Source organism: Oryctolagus cuniculus, chromosome 20 (genome assembly GCF_051225735.1).
Source record: "Oryctolagus cuniculus isolate XC-2025 breed Fujian yellow rabbit chromosome 20, ASM5122573v1, whole genome shotgun sequence".
Lineage (NCBI taxonomy): Eukaryota > Metazoa > Chordata > Mammalia > Lagomorpha > Leporidae > Oryctolagus > Oryctolagus cuniculus.
The window spans coordinates 50,481,968-50,496,028 of record NC_142886.1 but is presented as its reverse complement, the minus strand read 5'-3'; the positions used below and the strand labels follow the sequence as shown (position 1 = coordinate 50,496,028).

The 14,061-nt window shown below is 47.2% G+C and overlaps 1 protein-coding gene across 13 annotated transcripts in view; it reads right to left on the bottom strand.

Moving 5' to 3' along the window:
- Positions 1 to 14,061, bottom strand: part of TRAF3 (TNF receptor associated factor 3) — a 133,944-nt gene that overhangs the window by 53,162 nt on the left and 66,721 nt on the right. For 11 of the 13 annotated variants that reach the window (XR_016226882.1, XM_089322750.1, XM_051834867.3 and 8 more), the window contains one exon: positions 3,947 to 4,064. The exons of the other annotated variants lie outside the window; for them this stretch is intronic. The gene's annotated coding sequence lies outside the window, so the exon portion shown is untranslated. The remainder of the gene's footprint in view (positions 1 to 3,946; positions 4,065 to 14,061) is intronic. 13 annotated transcript variants of the gene reach the window in all.

The window sequence follows — 14,061 nt, the reverse complement described above, 5'->3', positions numbered from 1 at the left end:
CTTGGTTAATCCTCTGCCTGCGGCGCCAGCATCCCATATGGGTGCTGGGTTCTAGTCCCGGTTGCTCCTCTTCCAGTCCAGCTCTCTGCTGTGGCCCGGGAGGGCAGTGGAGGATGGCCCAAGTGCTTGGGCCCTGCACCCGCATGGGAGACCAGGAGAAAGCATCTGGCTCCTGGCTTCAGATTGGCACAGCTCTGGCCGGAGTGGCCATTTGGGGAGTGAACCAACGGAAGGAAGACCTTTTTCTCTCTATCTCTCACTGTCTATAACTCTGTCAAATAAATTAAAAAAAAATTTCTTTTTTGATGGGCCAGTACTGTGGAGCAGAGCACCGGTTCTAGCCCCGGCTGCTCCTCTTTCGATCCAGCTCTCTGCTGTGGCCTGGGAAAGCAGTACAAGATGGTCCAAGTCCTTGGGCCCCTGCAACCGCATGGGAGACCCGGAAGAAGCTCCTGGCTCCTGGCTTTGGATCGGCACAGCTCCAGCTGTTGCAGCCATCTGGGGAGTGAACCAGCGGATGGAAGACCTCTCTCTCTCTCTCTCTCTCTGCCTCTGTCTGTAACTCTGTCTTTCAAATAAATAAAAATAAATCTTTTAAAAAAAATTTTTTTTGAAATTCAGTTTTTCATAATATGCATTTTCTATGAACTTCCTGAAGACTCTCCTCACAAGCATAGATTTCAAAATTTTCTTGCATCAAAATAAACATCTTTTATTTCCATTTTTTATGAACTTTCTAAAATGGCCTAGTATATGAGCTTACAACAAAAATGGAAAGATACAACACAACACTAAAAACAAGATCTACTGGGGCCTGAGTTGTGGTACAGTAGATTAAGCCATGGCTTACAACGTCGACATCCCATCTCTGAGCAATGGTTTCAGTCCCGGCTGCTCCGCTTCCAATCCAGCTCCCTGCCCACGTGTCTAGGAAAGCAGTGGAGGACAGTGTAGGTCCTTGGCCCCTACCACTCAAGTGCGAGACCCAGATGGTGTCCCAGGTTCCTGGCTTCAGTCTAACCCAGCCCTGGCCTCTGCAGCCATTTGGTGAGGGAAGCAGTAGATGGAAGAAATCGCTTGCTCACTCACTCACTCTCTAACTCTGCCTCTCATCATCCTCCACGGCTTTGCCAGGCCATCAGCAGGGAGCTGGATCAGAAGTGGAGCAGCCAGGACTCAAAGCGGTATCCATATGGGATGTCAGCACTGCAGGTGGAAGTTTACTATGCCACAGTGCCAGCTCCTCAAATAAACAAATCTTTACAAAAATGACTCCACTGGGGAGAAGTGGCACAATTTAGGCATCTACAGGAATAACAACTGTAACAGATTAAACATGATATGTTTCAATTCAACAACTGTTGGTCACTTTCAGAGTGACTGTCAAACCATATGGTTATTTGAGAACTGATTAACAGCAAAGAAACCAGACATTCATCCTGCCTCTTCTAGGTGAACTATCCCTTACTGTAACCAAACAGTAATTTTTGGAAGACTGTCTCTACAAAAATATTTCAGTGAATCCATTAAAAGTAAATGACAAGGCCGGCGCCGCGGCTCACTAGGCTAATCCTTCGCCTTGTGGTGCCGGCACACCAGGTTCTAATCCTGGTCGGGGTGCCGGATTCTGTCCCGGTTGCCCCTCTTCCAGGCCAGCTCTCTGCTGTGGCCCGGGAGTGCAGTGGAGGATGGCCCAAGTGCTTGGGCCCTGCACCCCATGGGAGACCAGGAAAAGCACCTGGCTCCTGCCTTCGGATTGGTGTGGTGCACTGGCCGCGGCACGCGGGCGGCAGTGGCCATTGGAGGGTGAACCAACGGCAAAAGGAAGACCTTTCTCTCTCTCTCTCTCTCTCACTGTCCACTCTGCCAAAAGAAAAAAAAAGAGTAAATGACAAAATGAGACTGCCACCATTGTCACTCTCTCCCAGCAAGTCCAACACAAAAGTACACACTACTGCCTTGGAGTGCCCGCGCTGGCCGGCTGAGCGGGAGCATGGCCAGACCCCGGCACCCATCCCCTCCACAGGGAGCATGGCCAGACCCCGGCACCCATCCCCTCCACAGGGAGCATGGCCAGACCCCGGCACCCATCCTCTGACTACGGGACCATCAGCCTGGTTCTTCCCACACACAAAATGCAAGCAGGACAGGGATTGGGAGGAGGATCCTAATGATCCGGAGAGACTCAAAGATACTTCACAGTTTATTTTAAACGAAGTTGAATGAATGAATGAATAAATAAAACAAAAACCTGAGATTACAGGCCGGCGCCGCGGCTCACTAGGCTAATCCTCCGCCTAGCGGCGCCGGCACACCGGGTTCTAGTCCCGGTTGGGGCGCCGGATTCTGTCCCGGTTGCCCCCCTTCCAGGCCAGCTCTCTGCTGTGGCCAGGGAGTGCAGTGGAGGATGGCCCAAGTGCTTGGGCCCTGCACCCCATGGGAGACCAGGAAAAGCACCTGGCTCCTGGCTCCTGCCATAGGATCAGCTCGGTGCACCGGCCGCAGCGCACCGGGACGCGGCAGCCATTGGAGGGTGAACCAACGGCAAAGGAAGACCTTTCTCTCTGTCTTTCTCTCTCACTGTCCACTCTGCCTGTCCAAAAAAAAAAAAAAAAAAAAAAACCTGAGATTACAGAGGAAAATTGAATGATACTATTATGAAACTGATTAAAATGAAATTTACCGGGGCCTGTGCCATGGCATAGTAGGTTAAGCCTCTACCTGCAGCGCTGGAATTACATACAGGTGCTGATTTGAGTCCAGCTGCTCAACCTCCCATCCAGTTCCCTGCTATGGCCTGGGATAGCAGCAGCAGATGGCCCAAGTGCTTGGGCCCCTGCCCCCAATGTGGGAGACCTGGAGGAAGCTCCTGGCTCCCAGCTCCCGGCTCCGGACTGGCCCAGCTCTGGCCACTGTAGCCATTTGGGGAGGGAACCAGCAGATAGAAGACCTTTCTTTCTGTAACTCTGCCTTTCAAATGAAATAAATACAAATCTTTAAAAAATGAAATGTAACGACGTTTTTTTTCATGGTTTCAATTTATGAAACATTGTCATGTATTATTTTCACTTTAGACGTAAATATTTCAAACTGTTTTTATATTCGTCCTAATATTCTAATATATTAAACAGTTGCTAATTTCAAGTACAAAATATCAATCACAAATTAGAGATTAAACACAGGGTACTGTTTCTTTTCAAACTCCTGGAGAAAGATGTTTGAGGAGTGAAGAGTTCACAAAGCAACAGGAGTGGGCCAGCCCTCCCCAAACCCCGCAGCCGTCCTGCAGCAGGGCCCTTCCTGAGAGCCGTCCCACGGCAGGCCTATGCAGCAGGGGTGCCTGCCACGCCTCCTGGTTTTCGGCTTTATTCCATCATTGCCGAGCTGTCAGGTGTGATGCCCCTTATTCTCAAAGTTTAACGCTCATTTTAAAAAGTAATAAAAATAAGGGCAGACACAAACCACAACACAGTGCCACGTACATAACAAGATGCTGAAAGACATCTGAGGAAGAATGAAACTGCTAAGCGAAAAATGAGTAAGTTCAAGATACTTTTTTTTTAAATTCCATTTTATTCATTTATTTTTTAATATGTATTTATTTGAAAGGTAGAGTTAGAGAGCGGGAGATACGAAGGTTGGACTAGGCCAAAGCTAGGATCCTGAATCTCCATTTGGGTCTCCCATGAGGCTGGCAGGGACCCAAGCACTTGGGCCACCTTCCACAGCTTTTCGAGGTGCACTAGCAGGCAGCTGGAAGGAAATAAAGCAGCCGGGACCGGAACGGGCTCTCCTAGGATACCCAGCATCACAGCCGGCAGCGCACCCCACTGCTGCACGGAGTACGCCCTAGTTCAGGATGCTTCCCAATGTAACGACTATGTTTATGCAACGTGAAACAGTGACAGGTGAAGCAAGAAATCTATGCAGACTTTTCAGTGCCTACCTGTGTGTCATACACTGTCAGATGTGTCGAAGCTTGATCAGGGAGAGACTTCAATACAGAAAGAAGTGAAGCTGTGTCAACCTTATGCTTCCTCAAAAAATGTAGTGGACTTCCTTACCTAGGAATTAATAATAATAATTGGTTAACTCTAATATGGAAAATTTCTAAAGCTTTTAAAAATAGAATTTCAGGAATACAAATTTCTATAAAATGACCAAGCAACAAGATACGTATTTTTTAATATTCATTTATTTACTTGAAAGTCAGAATTACAGAGAGAAAAGGACACACACAGATATATCTTCCACCCAGTGGTTCACTCCCAAGATGGCTGCAATAGCCAAGGCTGGACCAGGCCATTAGCTAGAGGTGGATTGGAAGTAGAGCAGCTGGGACTCAAATTGGCACCCATATGCAATGCTGGTGTTGCAGGCAGTGGCTTAACCAGCTATGCCAGGACACTGGACCCAAGATACATATTTTTAACAACTTTGTAAGCATGGAGGTTTTATTTTTTTTATTTATTTATTTTATTTATTTATTTTTTTTTTGACAGGCAGAGTGGACAGTGAGAGAGAGAGACAGAGAGAAAAGTCTTCCTTTGCCGTTGGTTCACCCTCCAATGGCCGCCGCGGCCGGCACGCTATGGCTGGCGCACCGCGCTGATCCGAAGGCAGGAGCCAGGTGCTTTTCCTGGTCTCCCATGGGGTGCAGGGCCCAAGTACTTGGGCCATCCTCCACTGCACTCCCTGGCCACTGCAGAGAGCTGGCCTATTTACCTGAAAGTCAGAGAGTTACACAGAGAGAGAAGGAGAGGCAGAGAGAGAGAGAGATCTGCCATCTGCTGGTTCACTCTCCAGTTAGCCGCAACGACTGGATCTGTGCCGATCCGAAGCCAGGAGCCAGCAGCTTCTTCCAGGTCTCCCACACGGGTGCAGGGGCCCAAGCACTTGGGCCATCCTCTACTGCTTTCCCAGGCCACAGCAGAGAGCTGAATTGGAAGTGGAGCAGCCTGGACTCGAACTGGTGCCCATATGGGATGCAGGCACTGCAGGTGCTGGCCTCAGGTTTTGGTTTCCTACAATTTGTAAGTAGGAAACCAAAGTCTGTGGTTATTTTTATTTTAAGTGACTTTTACCATGAAGTATTTTGTACATAAAGGACAGGAAATATGTATCGACAATTTCATAGGGTTATTACACAAGGACTAGTCCAATTCACCCAGGCCAAGGATCCGGGGCTTTGCTAAACTCTAGACAGGCTGGGTGGGTTCCCACTCTCTGATCTTAACCCTTCCTTGCCAAAAGGAACGAGCATCTTAATTTTTATGATTTCATTTTCTGCTTTATGGGTTTGTGGTTTTTTGTTTTGTTTTTTAGATTTTATTTATTTATTTGAGAGGTAGAATTTCAGAGAGAAAGGTCTTCCATCCGCCAGTTCACTCCCCAAATGGCTGCAATGGCTAGAGCTGAGCCCATCTGAGGCCAGGGGCCAGGAGCTTCTTCTGGGTCTCCCACGTGGATGCAGGGATCCAAGCACTTGGGCCATCCTCCATTGCTTTCCCAGGCCATAATCAGAGAACTGGATCGGAAGTAGAACAGCTGGGATACGAATCAGTGCCCATTATGGGATGCCGGCACTGCAGGCGGAGGCTCAGCCTAGTATGCCCCAGCACTGGCCTCGTGCTTTTCAACAGACACTGACCACAGAGGCATGAAGCCCTAATAGACACAGTTCATTTTTGCATGCTTCTGAACTTCACATGAATAGAATCTTATTGTAAATACTTTCTGTTGCTCTTCTGCACTACTCCTGCACGTAGCTTACTGTCACTGCTATGAAACATCCCATTGTGTACCTACAGCACAAACATTCTTTCTACTATTCCTTGGGTAGCATCTGCTTCGAAGCAAGACGGACACTGTGAAGACCATTCTGGTACAGCTGTGTCAAGCGTGCACGGATTTCTCTGGAGCATACACCTAGGAGTGCCATTGCTGGCAGGTGGAGCCAAACGATCTTCCAAAACAGTTGTAACAATTTACACTCCCAGAAGGGTTCAACTTTTTCTATAAGACTTATCAGAGGCCGGTGCCACAGCTCACTAGGCTAATCCTCTGCCTTGCGGCACTGGCACACCGGGTTCTAGTCCCGGTTGGGGCGCCGGATTCTGTCCCGGTTGCTCCTCTTCCAGCTCTCTGCTGTGGCCAGGGAGTGCAGTGGAGGATGGCCCAAGTGCTTGGGCCCTGCACCCCATGGAGACCAGGATAAGTACCTGGCTCCTGCCATCGGATCAGCGCGGTGTGCCGGCTGCAGCGCACCGGCCGCGGCGGCCATTGGAGGGTGAACCAACGGCAAAGGAAGACCTTTCTCTCTCTCTCTCTCTCACTGTCCACACACACAAAAAAAAAAAAAAAAAAAAAAAAAGACTTATCAGACTTTTTTTTTTTTTTAAGACTTATCAGACTTTTTAATCCTTGCTAACTGCAAAATGTTTATCTGACAATCACTGTGATGGAGATTTAATTCTGCACGCATTTATTCACTTTTCCCATGGCTCCTGCACCCCAGTTTCTCTCCAGGTACAACATCCCATTCTCAGTCCACCAGCTGCCCAGAGACACTGATGCCAACCTCTGGTTATGGGGAAGCATGCATCACGGGCCTGCCTGATCAGAGCACCCTGCTCCCCTGGTCAGAGCTGCTTCATCTCTGAACACAAAATTGAGGTCAGAATTCATGAAACCTTCTCTTCCCACTCTGGGACTATTCCTCCAAGGAACTTGAACGTGAACACACAGAAGTCGGCCCAGGGCCAGTGCTGTGGTGTAGTGCACCAAGTCTCCGCCTGCAGTGCTGGCATCTGAAGATCTCTCTCCCTGTACCTCTATATTTCAAATAAATAAATCTTTTTTAAAAACGTATATTTTCTCTGATACTAATACCATCCTACCTTTGGCTATTATTTGCATAATTTATTTTTCTTCATCATTTGACTTTCAACATTTCTGAATCCTATGTTCCAGATAGGTTTCTTATGAACAGTACAGGGCTGAAATGCTTAAACCCACAATTCAATGTCTTTGTCTCTGAACTGGAACCTTGAATTCATTCACATCGGAGTGACTGCTCATATTTAGATTTAATATACTATTTTACTCAAGAGCTTTCTATCTCTTTATTTTGGATTAGTTATCATTCAAGTACCTGCTCTGTACTCACATGCAAGTTACATATTCTGCTTCTGTTCTTTTAGTAATTATTTAAAAATTTTTTTTTATTTTGAAAGAGTGAGAGAGAGGGAGGGAGGGACAAAAAGAGGTGTGAGAGAAAGCACTTCCATCCACCCACTGGTTTACTTCCAAAGATGCCTGCAATGACCACGACCAGGCCAGGAAAGCCAGGAGCTCCATCCAGGTCTCTCACACTGGTGGCAGAGACCCAACTACATGAGCCATCACCAATACCTTCCAGGAGGAAGCTGGAATCAGGAGCGGAAGCCAAGTATCAAACCCAGGTATTCCAGTGTGGGACACAGGTGTCTTAACTGGCATCTTAACCAGTAAGCTAAATGCCTGCTCTGAGGAAAGTATTTTAACCACAAATCAATTTCTTTGATAAATTCAAGGGGTCTTTTTTTAAAAAAGAATTTATTTATTTATTTGAAAGGCAGAGTTACAGAGAGAGAAGGAGAGACAGATCTTCCATCTGCTGGTTCACTCCCTCAGTGACCACAATGACCACAGCTAAGCCAGGCCAAATCTAAGAGCCAGGAGCTTCTTCTGGGTCTCCCACGTTGGTGTAGGGGCCCAGGGACTTGGGCCACCTTCCACTGCTTTCCCAGGCCACAGCAGAGAGCTGGATAGGAAGAGGAGCAGTCAGGACTCGAACTGGCACCAATACGGGATGCCAGCACTGCAGGCTGCGGTTTAACCTGCTGCGTCACAGCGCTGACCCCGCAAGGAGTCTTCAGAAAGTCCAAGGAAACACATTATGAAATGATTATGCATGACTTCAAAACTGTTCTGCATCAAATAAATTTACCTTTAAATTTCATTTGTCCACTGAATGAAAAAAATGAAAACGAAAATTTTCATTTTCAACGTGCGAACTCAACCTCACAGAGAGCTATGTAGACTATCTCCTCTTGGGAGAGCCTTGGTAGTTTGTGTTAAGTTGTCAAAAAAATTTTTTACGATTTATTTATTTAAAAATCAGAGTGACAAAAAGAAAGAAATCTGTATCCATTTTTCACTCCTCAAATGGCTACAACAGCCAAGAGTCAGGAACTCCATCCATCCTGGTCTCCTAAGTGGGTGAAGGGCCCAAAGTAGCTGGGCCACATCCCACTGCCTTCCCAGGCACATTAGCAGGAAGCTGGATCTGAAGCAGGGAAGCCAGGCACAAATCTGCATTCTAACATGGGACAGCAGCTGTGCCACAACACTGGCTCCGAGGCGTCAAATTCACGGACATAAAACTTCCCGTAAGTTCCTCATCATCCTCTCAATATCTATGACCTGTAACGAAGTCCCAGATACTGGAAAGTAATGTTTCTTGTTTCTTCCCTGATAAACTTTTTAGATAATTTACATCCTTCTCTTCAGGTAGATTTTATCACTTCCAGTGTAGGATCTGGAAGCACTTCCATTTATTCCTTCTCTTTGTCTGGGATGGTTGTTTGTTTACCAGATGTCTGCTGTTACGAGTCTCTCAATTCTTCTGCACTGTGTCTTCTTTCCCTCTGCTGAGACTCTGTCACTTTATCACTGATTTTTAGCAATCTAACTATTGGTATGGTTTTCTTTATGTCTACTCTGGTACTATTTTGGGTTTTGTCTTATTGCAATTTTTCGCCAAATTTGGATATTACGCAGTCATTATTTCTTCAAATATTGTTTCCATTAGCTCTTCTTCTTCTTAATCTCCAGTTATGCATGTTTTAGATAAGCTGCTTGTGTCCCCACAGGTCACCAATGCTGTCATTTTGTTGTCTTTATTCTTTATGCTGTATTCTGGATGGTTTCTATGGCTCAACCTTGAAGTACACTAATCTTGTCTTCAGTAGCACTAATATGCTGTTGTTTTCACTACCATTGTTTTTACCTCTAAAAGTTCTATTTTAGTCTCCTTTTATCTTTTATTTCCCTTGTCAATATGCTTATATTCTCTTCTATATTCTTTTAGTAAAGTTTTATTTATTTATCTGAGAGGCAGACAAAGAGATAAACAAAGAATTCCCATTCACTGGTTTACTCCTCAAATGCGCGAAGAGGCTGGGGCCGGGCCAGGGCAGAAGCCAGGATGAGAACTCAATCTCTCATACTGGCAGGAGAAACCCAATTCCTCAAGCCACTACCGCCACCTCTAAGACTCCTACTGGTAGGAAGCCGAAGCCAGGAGCCAGAGCCAGGAATTGAACACAGGTATTCTGATGTCTGACATAGGTATCTTACCTGCTAGCCTAGACACCTGCCCCTTCTCCTCATGGTTGAATATGTGCAATATATTGATATTCTTGTCTATCAATTTCATTTGTTATTTTGGATCTGTTTCTCTTAAGATTTGCTTATTTATTTTGAAAATATCAGTTACAGAGGAAGAGGAGAGAGAGAGAGAGGAGAGATAGGAGAGCAAGAGGAAAAGAGAAAGAGATAACTTCCATCCGCTGGTTCGCTCCCCAGATGGCAGCAATGGCTGAAGTCAGGGGCCAGGAGCTCCATCCAGGTCTCTTATGTGGGTGGCAGGGACCCAAACACTTGGGCCATCTTCTGCTGCTTTCCCAGGCACGTTAGCAGAGAGCTGGATTGGAAGTGGAGCAGCTGAGACATAAGCCGGTGCCCATATGGAATGCTGGCATCATGTGCAGTGGCTTGCCAGCACCATTGGATCTGTTTTTATTAATTGACATCCATCCTAGTTAGTATTATATTTTCTTGTTTATTTGTGTTCCTGGTAATTGCTGGACATTCAATTTTTTTTACATTGTTACATGCTGGATTTTATTGTATCCTATTAAACATGAGCAGGGCTTCAAAGAGCAGCAGAGAGATAGGCAAGACAGTTCAAACCTGCCTGCTATCCAATGTCTAAAAATTGTTTTTTTTTTCACTCTGTCTGGTTTTCTTAAGATGGTAGAAAGGTGATAGTTGCCTCAGGCACAAAGTTTGAGTGGCAAAAAATTCAGTAAAAGAGATAAAATAAAAATTAATGAAAAAATCCATGAGGAACAAAACATAAAAATTTTAAACAAAGACAGTCTCAGTAACAGTGCCTGCCAAACCACGCTGGAGCCAGAAGCAAAAGGAAAAATCATTAATACAGACTCTGTCTTTATTCAAACTGCAGTTTTCCCCTCATCTGTTCTGGCAGTGGAATCGCTTTAAAGAACTGCATTAAAACACCAGGAAGCGCACCTGCCAAGGCTGCTGGCGCCCTCACCTGTCCCAGTGGGCACCAATCTGCACCTGCTACGCCATCGTGGTTTGTTACTGAGCACACCTTGGCACTGCAGGCGTCTGTCGGCACTGGCAAACTCCGTTTTCTTACTCAGAGATGACTTAGAAGTAGAGACTGCTTCCATGTGAAATGGTTTGTTCTCACTGCTTCTATCTGCAACTAGGCCTTACATGACTTCCCATGCAATCCATCAGGGAACCATTAAATGAGTGTCAAATGGAAACAAACTGGTAAACAAAAGCACTCTGTAGACAGGAAAGTGCTATGTGAACATAAAAACTTTCTTATAATTGCTAAATAAACATGTGTACACAGATACTTGTGACTACAAAACAGAAGTGTGATCACACAGTATCCAGTGACAAGCAACTGCTCCCAAGACCAGTTACTGACTGAAAACAGGTGCGCAGTCTCCAAAACCATCAGCTTAATTAAAAGTTAGTCAATGGGGCCGGCGCCGTGGCTCACATGGTTAATCCTCCGCCTGCAGCGCCAGCATCCCATATGGGCGCCGGGTTCTAGTCCTGGTTGCCCCTCTTCCAGGCCAGCTCTCTGCTGTGGCCCGGGAGGGCAGTGGAGGATGGCCCAAGTGCTTGGGCCCTGCACCCGCATGGGAGACCAGGAGAAGCACCTGGCTCCTGGTTTCGGATCTGTGCAGCACCGGCCGTGACGGCCATCTGGGGAGTGAACCACCGGAAGGAAGACCTTTCTCTCTCTCACTGTCTGTAACTCTACCTGTCAAAAAAAAGAAAGCAAGTCAACCAACAAACTTCTTTCTTTTTTAAAAAAAATTTATCTATTTATTTGAAAGGCAGAGTTACAGGGAGGAAGACACACACAGAGAAAGAGAGAGAGAGAGAGAGAGAGAGAGAGGGAGAATATCTTCCATCTTCTCGGTCACTGGACTGGGCCCGGCTAGTCGGGAGCCTGGAACTCATGCAAGAATCCCACGTGGGTGCAGGGCCCGGAAACTCGGTGAGGATCACTAACCTTGCGAAGTCAGCTACCGTGTTTCTTAAGTGCACCCGCTCCCAACCCCATCGCAGAGACATGGGAGAAAAGCACTCAGCAAGCCAAGAGCACCTCGTCCACAGCAGGGTCCAGCTCTTCAAGAAAGTGATCTCCATGGTGACACTGCTCACTTCACTGTCTAGGGCCCAGGTGAGAAAGATGCTTTCAAATGTGCCGACAGACAGTTTCCTCAATCTTAAATTGGGCAAACAAAGACCGTGAAGTTTAAAGTTATGATTTTTATGAGGATACTGTCTAGTACTCATGGGCCTCAATTTAACCATTAGCTGTCATTCAAATTCATAAAGTACACCCCCACGCACACTGCCTCCCCCGTCTGCTCCTCCAACCTGGCCCTCGGACGTGAGTCGAACCCACCTAGCTTGGGCCTTCACTGCAGGCTGGCCTCCAATGCTACGCTCCTAGCCTGCTCCGTCTGCTTCAGCTCCTCTGTCTAGGCCAAACACTTCATCCTCAGGATGCCTGTCCAGCATCTCAGCATCCACTGGTCACTGCCACACTCTGGTGTCCACCCCGCCTGACAGTCCTACATCGATAGGTGACACTCAATCTACCCTCCAGCCCAACACCTCGGAAGGCACCAGCGCACCCAGCACACGCCCCGCCAGCGTGGAGTTAAAGCTCCTTTAGGAATCTTTTCACCCACTGTGCTTTCCCAGTGAAAAGTGACCCTGCTCCTCAAACCCTGGTACCATGAGCACACCCACGACACGTGTAGGCCGTGCTTGCCTGGTGCCTTCCCTCTCTCCCACCTGTGAGCCTTCGGACGACACCGGAATGCGTCTTAGGTCTGCACCCTCAGCACCAAGCATGGTGCCTAACACACAAAAGCTGACACACGTTAGATGCAGTGACTGATTTACTCCTGGTAGTGAATGAGTTCGTTCCACACAGCTGTAAATGTGGCTCTCCCTTCTCTGCCTGCTCAGGAGGAAACTGAAACACGAGGTTCAGCAATGTCCCCACACGGTGCATTCCCAAGTAGCAGAGCCACCAGGTTCCAGAGCCCATGTGAACAACCACATCTGCTACCACACACTGACTGCGTCACCCACAGCTGGCTCGATGGCTTTTAAAGATTTATGGCAGCAAATCAGATTTTCCATTTGCACTCTCAAATTACTTTAAAAAGATTATCCAATGGTCCAATTCTCTCCTCGGACTGCAGAGTAACTAAGATAACAACACCTAACAACTTGATCCAAACCAGAATCACCAGAACCAGCATTCCCTCCTTGGAAACTTGACCACAGTGCTCTGAAGGACTGTCGCTTGTGAATTCAAACCCAGAGTGATTATATAATTCCTCAGCAAGAAGTAACCCCAAATATTCAAAATAAAAACAATGCCTAATATACATTTGCCCCATTTTAAAAACAAATACAGGGGCCGGCACTGTGGCTTAGCGGGTAAAGCCAATACCTGCAGTGCCGGCATCCCATATATATAGGCACTGGTTCTAGACCCGGCTGCTCCACTTCTAATCCAGCTCTCTGCTATGGCCTGGGAAAGCAGTAGAAGGTAGCCCAAATCCTTGGGCCCCTGCACCTGCATGGGAGACCTGAAAGAAACTCCTCGCTCCTGGCTTCAGATTGGTGCAGCTCCGGCTGTTAAGACCAATTGGGGAGTGAACCAGCGGATGGAAGACCTCTCTCTCTCTGCCTCTCCTTCTCTGTGTGACACCAACTTTCAAATAAATAAATAAATCTTAAAAGGGGGGGGTGGTGGCACTGGGTTCTGTCCCAGTTGTTCCTCTTCCAGTCCAGCTCTCTGCTGTGGCCCGGGAGGGCAGTGGAGGATGGCCCAAGTGCTCGGACCCTGCTCCCGCATGGGAAACCAGGAAGAAGCACCTGGCTCCTGGCTTCGGATAGGCGCAGCACCGGCTGTGACGGCCATTTGGGGGGTGAGCCAACGGAAGGAAGACCTTTCTCTCTGTCTCTCTTTGTTTATAACTCTACCTGTCAAATATAAACAAGTATGTGTGTGTGTGTGTGTGTGTGTGTATATATATATATATATATATATATAAACAAGTACTTTAACAAAATGTATTTATTTGAACGTCAGAGTTAGACAGAGAGAGATATCTTCCATCTGCTAGTTCACTCGCCAAATGGTAGCAATGACCAGAGCTAGGCCAGACTGAAGTCAGGAGTCATGAGCTGCTTCTTTCCCACATGGGTGCAGGGGCCCAAGCATTTGCGTCATCTTCTGTTGCCTTCCCAGGCACATTAGCAGGGAGCTGGATCGGAAGTGGAGCAGCCAGGTCTCAAACCAGGACCCAAATGGGATGCCAGGGTCACAGGCTGCAGCTTCACCTGCTACACCACAATGCCAGCCTAAACCAAGTACCTTTTTTCATTGTTTCGAATGTCAGCACAGTATTTATTTCCTTACGACCAACATAGGACACTCACAACTGCAGAATCATTATTTGAAAGGCACAATGCGGGCTGCTTCTATCTATCTCAGAGAGAAAGGGAGAGACAAAGAGAGATCTCCAATTCTCTGGTTGACTCCCCAAATGGCCTCAACAGCTAGGGCTGGGCCAAGTTGATGTCAGGAGCCCGGAGCCCCATCCAGGACTCTCAAGTGGGTGGCGAGGGCCCAAGCACTTCGCCCTC